Source organism: Podarcis melisellensis (assembly GCF_964234715.1).
Source record: "Podarcis melisellensis genome assembly, chromosome: 14".
Taxonomy (NCBI): Eukaryota; Metazoa; Chordata; class Lepidosauria; order Squamata; family Lacertidae; genus Podarcis; species Podarcis melisellensis.
In genome coordinates this window covers 46,166,112-46,174,814 of record NC_138546.1, presented here as the reverse complement: position 1 = coordinate 46,174,814, position 8,703 = coordinate 46,166,112, and the positions used below count along the sequence as shown (strand labels likewise).

General features: G+C 45.3%; 1 long non-coding RNA gene across 1 annotated transcript; it reads left to right on the top strand.

The window, feature by feature from the left end:
• The first annotated feature begins 224 nt into the window (after positions 1 to 224).
• LOC309356587 lies at positions 225 to 5,457 on the top strand. The gene is made up of 2 exons (XR_014162868.1): positions 225 to 1,310; positions 5,322 to 5,457. It is a non-coding gene; the product is annotated as an uncharacterized lncRNA (long non-coding RNA).
• The last annotated feature ends 3,246 nt before the right edge of the window (positions 5,458 to 8,703 follow it).

Below are 8,703 nucleotides of genomic sequence, written 5' to 3'. Positions count from 1 at the left end.
TATTACTCAGAAGGGTGGTGGGAATGGGTGATGGGCAGATAGCTGTGATGAGCCTTGCAGTTACAGATAGGTAGCCGTGTTGGTCTGCCATAGTCAAAACAAAAAAAATTCCTTCCAGTAGCACCTTAAAGACCAACTAAGTTAGTTCTTGGTATGAGCTTTCGCAGCTGATTCAAGTGGGGCATAAAGGGCACTGCTGGTCAGATGGTTGGCGCTGTGGACTTTAAGCTCTGCTTTTGGCAGGAGTCAGCTCCCCTTGGCAGCACCAATTAAGACTGAAACCTAGCCCTAGTGGGGCTTGCTTTTGGTACCAAGTATAAAAGGTGCTGAGGACAAGCCCCACTTGTCAGGGACCCACTGAGGAGTTTGTCTTTACTTGCTTCATACAAGATATCATAAATGATTTCATGTGTATGCATGACTTGGGGGAAATGGCCTAATGGACCAAATTAATATCTCTGCCGGACCTCATTTTGCTGGGCCTTTCCCATCACTGCTCTAAGGTTTGCATGGTTAGGAGAAAGAATGAGCTCAACCTTGTTGGTCACTGGCCAGTTGTCTGCACTCATTGCTACATGTGTCAAATGTGGATACCCTCCCCCCCCCATTTGTTCCAGCCTCATAAAGCTCCCATTTCTGCCCCTGACCATTTCCCCTCCTCCTCCTCAATGGGGGAAAGTGTCAGCAGTGCTAATCTCCTTCTGGCATCCATTGGCTTTTGGAGTCTTCAAGCTTCACCTTTGACACATCCTTCTTTGCAAAGGGAAACAACCTCTATCTACTGACCACAGCAAGCTGTCGCTATCCCAAGCACAGCAAAGAAGCCTTTTATCAGCTGTGAATAAATAGCCCTTGCAAAACCCAGACAGAGGCTGGAAAGGCCCGCTGATTTCAGAGAGTTGCACAATACCCAGGCTTCACTTCCATTGAACTGGCTTGCCTTGCCCTCCACTACCCCTTTGTCTTTGCACTGTTTGACCCTCCTTCACACACACACACACACACACACACAGAGAGAGAGAGAGAGAGAGAGAGAGAGAGAGAGAGAGAGAGAGAGAGATTCTGTCTCCTCTGTGCTGTGGTTGTAATAATAATGAATAATAATAACCTGGATGTTTTGTTTCCTTGCTGTTCTTTTAAGCCTGCCATCAATATGAATTCACATAGCAGCATTGATCAGTTTCAAGTGGAGAACTGCAGGCTCTGGCTGGTCACTCCACTTGGGTTTGGCAGCAGAGAAACTCAAAGCTTCTGCATTCAAGCTTAATCAGGTTCTTCTTAAAGCTGATAATCAGAGACCCTCAAACAAGGTAAGGACATTCTATTAAATGCATTGTATTTCACTACCAAAATAAAAAGTGGCGCAAGCAACCAAGTGAGAAGTTTGTGCTCTTGGATCAGTCCCATAAGCGACAACATAAAGACTAAAATATTACGAAGACACCGTTTCTGCCCCAAATTAGCCTCACTATTGGGCAGCAGTCAAGAATACTGCTAATGAGCTTCAGCCTTGAACATTTAGCAAAACAATTTTCCTCAGCATGGATCACAGCTCCTTGCCTCCTTAACATGGAGGGTGAGAGAACAAATGGGTATCTCCAAGAACAGGTACCATGACCTGGGCACCATGGGGCCAGGACAAGAGACACAGAAGGGCACAATTCCAGCAGCTGTATCCTTTCGCCAGTTTGGCCAGGGAAAGTCAGTGGCTGAAGTTGTCCATTATCCCCAGCCTCTTACCTGGAGAGGATGGACCAACTACCTCCATCCACAGGACAACAAACAAACAAACAAACAAACAAACAAACACATACACAACAGTTGGAGAGTGAAGGAGTTAGTTCGGGGGAGGGGAGCACAATTTGTTTTTTCAGTGAAAGCAATTGTTTGTGAAAAAACTAGCCTGTAGAGAAACTTGAAATGCAAATTGTATGAAAAACCCACTTTTAAAATAACATCGACTGCAAGAACCTCTTAAGGGTCTTTGCAGATGTTCTGCATGTGCTCCTGATGGTGCCTGCTTTCCTACATGTGTGTGTGATTTATTATTTATTGATCAGGTTTTATAGCTACAGGGCTCCACAATATACTCTTGTGGATGTTTCCATCTCTTCCCGAGGAAGAATCAGCTCAGCTTCGGCTATGGGGAAGCCCACCTCACCAACATCTCACAATTCTTGTTAATCGTATCAGCAAACATTTAGATAGGGGATGATGATGATCTCGTACCTGTCCTACACCTTACAGAAGGGTGGGTTACAATAATGTAAAAATGCAATATTAAAATGTTGAAACAATTCATAATCAGAAGAATACGTTGATTTCTAAAATATCTCTCTCAGATGTCAAAGGGCAGAGAAGTGTGCCTTCAGCAAATGACAAAAACTATACAATGGAAGTGCAAGCGGTACATCTGTGAGGAGTTAATTCCAAAGCAAATGCCCTCTCTTGAGCCCCTCCCCCGAAAAGCCACCAAGGGATATGGAATTACCATAAGGCCCCTCTGCTGATTTTTACACCTGAGGTGGTCTATAGAAAAGGAGCTGATCTATATTTGTGGTTTTAGGTGCTCAGGACTTTAAACTGTGAGCAATTTGAATTGCCCCCCAAATCAAGCAGGTTCTAAAAGGAACCACAGCCAGTAGCCTGGATCCTGCATTGTTAGACCAGCAGGTATTTCTAAGTTGTTCAAGGGCTGTTCCGAGTTGAGTGTATTGCAATAATCCAATCTGAAAGTTACCAGTTCATAGAGCACGGTGACCCAGTCACTTTCATTCAAAAGGGCCACGAGTTCTCCACTTAAAATGTTGGGTCCAGGAGTAACCCAAACAACAGACCTGCTTCTTCCAGGGAGTACAACCCCACACAGAGCAGGCATCTCCCCACCTCTTGGACCCAAGAAATCAGGAAGCATAACATCTTCGTCTTATCAGGCTTCAACTTCAGTTTATTGGCCCATATCCAGGCCATCACTGCTTCTAAGCACAGGTCTATCACCTGAGCCACCTCTCCTCACTCAGGTGGAACGGGGGGGGGAGGTGCTGGGTGTCATCTGTGGTGCCTCATTCCAAATTTTCAATAGATGTTTAACTAGCATGAGGGACAAAATGGAATCCTGTTGGACACAACAGGACAACTCCCACGGTGCCAAGCAATAGCCCCCTAGTCACTACTTTATGGAAACACCCCCCCAATAGAAATATAACCACTGCCCCAACCCCCCCACCTCCTGGAGCCACTCTAGAAGGATATTGTGGTAAATGACATCAAAAGCTGCTGAGAGGTCAAGGAGAACAAGCAGACATAAACACACACTACTGACACAGATCATCAGCCAGGAGGACCAAAGCAATTTCAAAATGAAACTGAAATGAGTCCAGATAATTAGCTTCCTCCGAGCTTAACTGCATGTTTGTCACCCCACACTCTTGAGCACCTTGCCCCCAAAGGGGATATTCACCACCAGGAGATCATTGTCAAATGCTCTGAACTCTAATGAGGTTCTCTCTCTCTCTCTCTGAGATGAGGAAGAAGGCACTGCCCCATTGTTTATTTATACATGTTAATTAATTTTACAATATGCAGCTCTAAATTTGCCGACATTCAGAAGACAAATATTTAAGAATACTTAAAAGCCAGGACAGAATTCAATACAGGTACACACAAAAATGTAGAAGTAATACCGTAATACCTAATTGTTCTGCTTAGTTTAATGCAGGGTCACATCTTAATGTGAAATATGCAATCTAACAGAAGCACAGGGCAGAGTGGGGGAGGATTTGCCCCAGGATAAGAATGAATTAATCTCAAGGGGTGATATTCAGTCCATGTGCTCCATGGAGTTCTGAAAACTGAGCCACGTACTAATACAGTTTCTTTCTTTCTTTCTTTCTTTCTTTCTTTCTTTCTTTCTTTCTTTCTTTCTTTCTTTCTTTCTTTCTTTCTTTCTTTCTTTCTTCCCACCTATCCCTGATGGAAGTGTTTCTCCCCATTTATTTATTTATTTATTTATTTTTAAATTAATAATCCTACATAAATAATCATAAAAATGTGCACCCCACCACAGAGACCATTTCACTGTAACTCTCTAACCTCCCAAAATTTTGACACCTCTCGCACTGGTTTAACCCCTTTCTGTTTTAACAGTACAAATTTGACGAACACCCTCCATATTTCTTCAAAACCATTTCTCCTACATATTCCCCCTTCTTACCTCAATGGCACCTGTTAATTTATCATTAATCGCTATATCCCAAACAAACTTCTTTGTAGCATTCTTCCATTTTACATTCTGCTTGCCCCTTCCACTTCCTAGCTATTATAATTCGTGCAGCTGTCAGTAATAACAATGAGGTTCTCTTAAGAAGGGGAGGCAGCACTAGCTCCTTCAAGGTGGATGGTACCCCCCCCCCCCATCTCATTTTGGTGAGCTCTGGTGAACTAAGATGGACAAAGATACAGAGGGCAGGTGGTTGGCTGCACTCCTACAAGGAGTGAGTCTTCATCCTCAGGCTGCAATAACTGAAACTGATCCTGTACAGATGGAACAGGTAATGCTCTGGATATCTCTGTAGGACTTACTTTAACTGTGGCATCCATTTCTGCCTGAATCTGAGCAACCTTTTCCCTAAAGCAGGCATGTCCAAAGTCTGTTTTGGGGGCCTAATCCGGCCCACCAGTCAGTTTAATCCAGCCCCTGTGGCAGTTTATTTCCTGGGATAAAATCCTAACCTCAACAACTTCAATCCTAAGAAAAAGGTCAACAACCTTGATTGGCCCTTTGGTCAGCCCTCACGGCCCTTCACTTCATCAGATCTGGCCCTCTTTGAAGAAAGTTTGGACACCAGTGCCCTAAAGTGCTTTGCAAAATTGTCATAGCAAGCTTCAGTAGGGGGGCAGAGCAATTATTTCCCAATCAGACGGCAAAATCCCATTCTTCACTTGAAACAGCTCTGCCAGATACAATGGGGTGAAAAAGCAAGCTTTCTTCACCACCACCAAAATAGTTAAGAGCTATAATGTGCTCTCATCCATCTTTGGTCAGCTTCAGATGGGCATTTATGTGGGAGATTGCAGTCAAACTAAACAAATGCATACCCTTGCTAGTTAGTAAGTTTAAGGGCAAACAACCAGAGCAGCTTGATAGGCAGGCTCAGACCATAGGAATGTAACTGATGGAGAGAGAGAGCTCTGTGTGATGTCATTTCCCCTGTTTCTAGTAATGGGAAGAAACAGGAGATATAAACCCTTTTCCTGTTCTCTCTGTGTGTCTTCTTTTCACCATGATTCTGATGCTGATTGGACATGTTCCTGGGATCCAGGCACAAAGACGGACTTTAGAAGCTAACCTCTGTATTTTTGTAATTAAGAATGCTGTACCTGCATATTTTTTACTGCTGCCTTTGCTGTGAACCAATGCAAGAACATTAAGTAAGAAAACACTATTTTTAAGACTTACTTCATACGTTGTTGCCTGATTCTTTGTTATGCAAGGTAAAAAAAAGGAAAGCTAGCTTATTTCATAAGCTGCAATTGCTCGGAATAAAAGGAGGCTTTGTGGCTTATTTTCCTAAGATTTCATGCTGTCAAGGATGGGATTTTAAAAATTCGGTTTAAACCCACACACCTGGGAGACTGGATGGATAAATTGTAATTAATATATCCACTCCAATCTAACAAAAATCCCACCCCACAACTTACACCACCGAATTTTGCAGACATTGGCCCTCCTGTTTTATCAGATACAGGTCACTCCAATGTGCTCTGCATGCTCCACTGCAACAGGGATGGCACTCAGGAGCAACTGAATCAATGGTCCTATGCATCTCACCATTCCATAGTGAGACAATAGTCTCAACAGAAATGCCAGCCACGTCAACTGGAAAATCCCCCAAAGAAATCAGGAATCCATCAGATGCCGTAAGTCTCTGTGGTACAGAGCCTGGAGAGTGGTCCCCTTGAAACATTCAATCCAAATGTCACCAGGGAGTGATCCATCCATGACAACAGACAATAGTAGCCATTCAATATTTGGATTTTGCAAAAGGTTTTGAGGAAGCCTCTCACCAACTGCTCCTAAGAGAAACCACAAGATTCTCTTATGGACCAGTAACTGCTTAAATTGTACAATGTAGCAGCAAAAATTAAACCAACTGTTTTCCTAACAGAAGGGAGTGTGGTATTCAATTCATGCATACACAACATGGAATTCAAAACTGATGGCAAAGAACACCAACTTGGCCACTGTGGGAAGGACACTGCAAGACAATAGTCAATGCAAATAAGTGCAAGATGATGCAGGCAAAATAAACAAGCCCATACTTCACATTATGCTGATGGGGTCTGGACTGACTGTCTATGCAGGAAATCGGTCTTGTGTTTCTGAAGGGAGGATCAGTGAAAACAATGCAATACAGCACAGCAGTGAAAAATCAGAAAACTGAGGCTTTCATAGAGGACACAGGGCCAGCTCAACCAAGAGGCAAAGTGAGGCAACTGTGATTGCCTCAGGCAGCTGGATTCACTGGGGCAGCAGATCCCCAATGACCATCCCTTCTTACGCCTTTGTCCCAATGTAGATTTACCCTCACCCCATCTTCTCTGGCAGGAAGGAGGCACCATTTTGGGGACCATCTCAGGTTCTCTTTGGCCATCCCTGGGATAACAGGTCTAGCACAGCCATTGGCCATGACGCTTAACTGACTTGGAGCCCCCCATCCACACCAAATGCTCTTATCGTCCAACTGAAAACCTTGTGCTCTCAAAAATTCCTGGTTGCCCCATTGTTGTGCTCATAACATAAATGTGTTCCACATGTGGAATGTCCCCTTTTTTGCTGTTGCAAAAGGAAAAGTACTATGGATGCCACGTGGCAGCATCACACCCCCCACATACACTGGTGCCGATGCAGCGGAGACTGGCCCAGTAAGGCCCAGTAAGCCTCAATTTGCCCTCAGCCAGCCCCACTCCACCTTCCTGCCTTCTTACAATCAGCCCAGGGGTTGGTCCTGGCTGGCAGCTTCATCCTCCTCCTCAGTCTGAGTTTTGCCCTTGGAATGGATTGGGTTGGCCCCCCACTCTGAATGCACCCACTCCCTGGGAGATTAGCAGCCAAACTTAACAAATACACATTCTTGCTAGTTAGCATGAGAAGGGGCCAGGTCCACAGAGCAGTTTTCCTGATAGGCACTCAGACCATAGAAATGCAATTGGTAGAGAGGGCTCTGTGTGATGTCATTTCTCCTCTCCTGGAGAGGAAGAAGCATATAGCAGTTCCTGTTCCTCTCTCTCCCTCCCTTTGATCAGCACTGGACGCAGACATTCCTCTGCTTGCTCCAGCTTCAAGGCATCTGGCTGAAGCTGGTTATACTGTAAATATAAGTGTTTTGCCTGCACAGTTTTTAAATGCTATTGTTGCTGTAAACCAAAGTAAGTAAATCTTATTTTTAAACTTACTTCACAAGTTATTGCCTGATTCTTTGTTAAGTGGGGTAAGAATGGGGGAAGCTAGCTTACTTCATAGATGGTTATACAGTCTGATTCCTATGCTTTAAATTTTGCTGCCAAGGAAGGGAATTTTGAAACTCTGTTCACACATGTGGACACCTGGAGGAATGAATTGCAATTAATATATCCTCTCCTACCCATTAAAGCCCATCCCACATGTTCCTCCACCCCAACTGAAGCACCCTTGCAAAGAGAACTACACTTCCCAGGATTCCCTGGGGGGAAGCCATGTGTTTCAAAGTTGGCTGAAAACTCTTTAAACATGAAAGGTGGATCTGCCCAAGGATGAGGCAGCAAAGGCTCATTCCTCTAACCTGGCGCTCTAAACCAAAAAACGTTTCCCAGCAGTCTTCATACTGTTACGAGTTTGGAGGGGAGGAAGTGCGCTGTGCAAGGTCTTTCCAACCCTAGGTAAGCCCCTGGAAGCCCTGATATCTCGCACCGCTTGGTTTAGAGGCAGGTTGGTTGACTCAGGAAGCAAATCAGACCCGCGAGGAAGCTTCGATGACTTCTTTTCAGTGCTCTTTCTAGTGACAGAAAGGGGCAGAGACCAACCACAAGCTGCCCGCGTGAGATGGAGGAGTGGATGTCTGGACGCTTGTGATCCGGTTACAGCCCCAAGCCTACCCCATGGGGTTGTTGTGAAAATAAAGCAGGGGAGGGGCAGCAGGTACCCCCGCACTCTTTGGAAGGAGATGCGAGAAAGAGGAGGGACACCAGCCTGAAGAGAAGGGGGAGGGCCCTGTGGCTCACACGGGCGTAGCCAGGGGAGTGCAGGGGGGCAGATGCCCCCCCAATCAAGTAATATATAAAAATATTTATCTAACTGACCAATTGCGTCTCAGATAACTCGGTTTTGCCCCCTCCCTTAACATAAAGCCTGCCCCCCTAAAATAAATCCTGGCTACGCCCATAGTGGCTCAGTGGGAGGAGCGCCTGCTGTGCGTCCCAGGTACAATTCCCACCGGAATCTCCTGCGGAGGTCCCTTGAACCTCTGGACAGCCTCTGCTGCCGGTCAGTGTTGGTAATACGGTGCTAGATAAAAGGGTTGCCAAAGAAAGCTACCTTTCCCACGCCTACTGACTTCTAGGGGGACCTCCTCCCAGGTAAATGTGTGGCACGGGATGGCAGCCTTTTGAAGGCAAAGGAGTGACCACGGGGACGCCTCTGACTCCCTCTTCCCGGCTTCGTCTGCC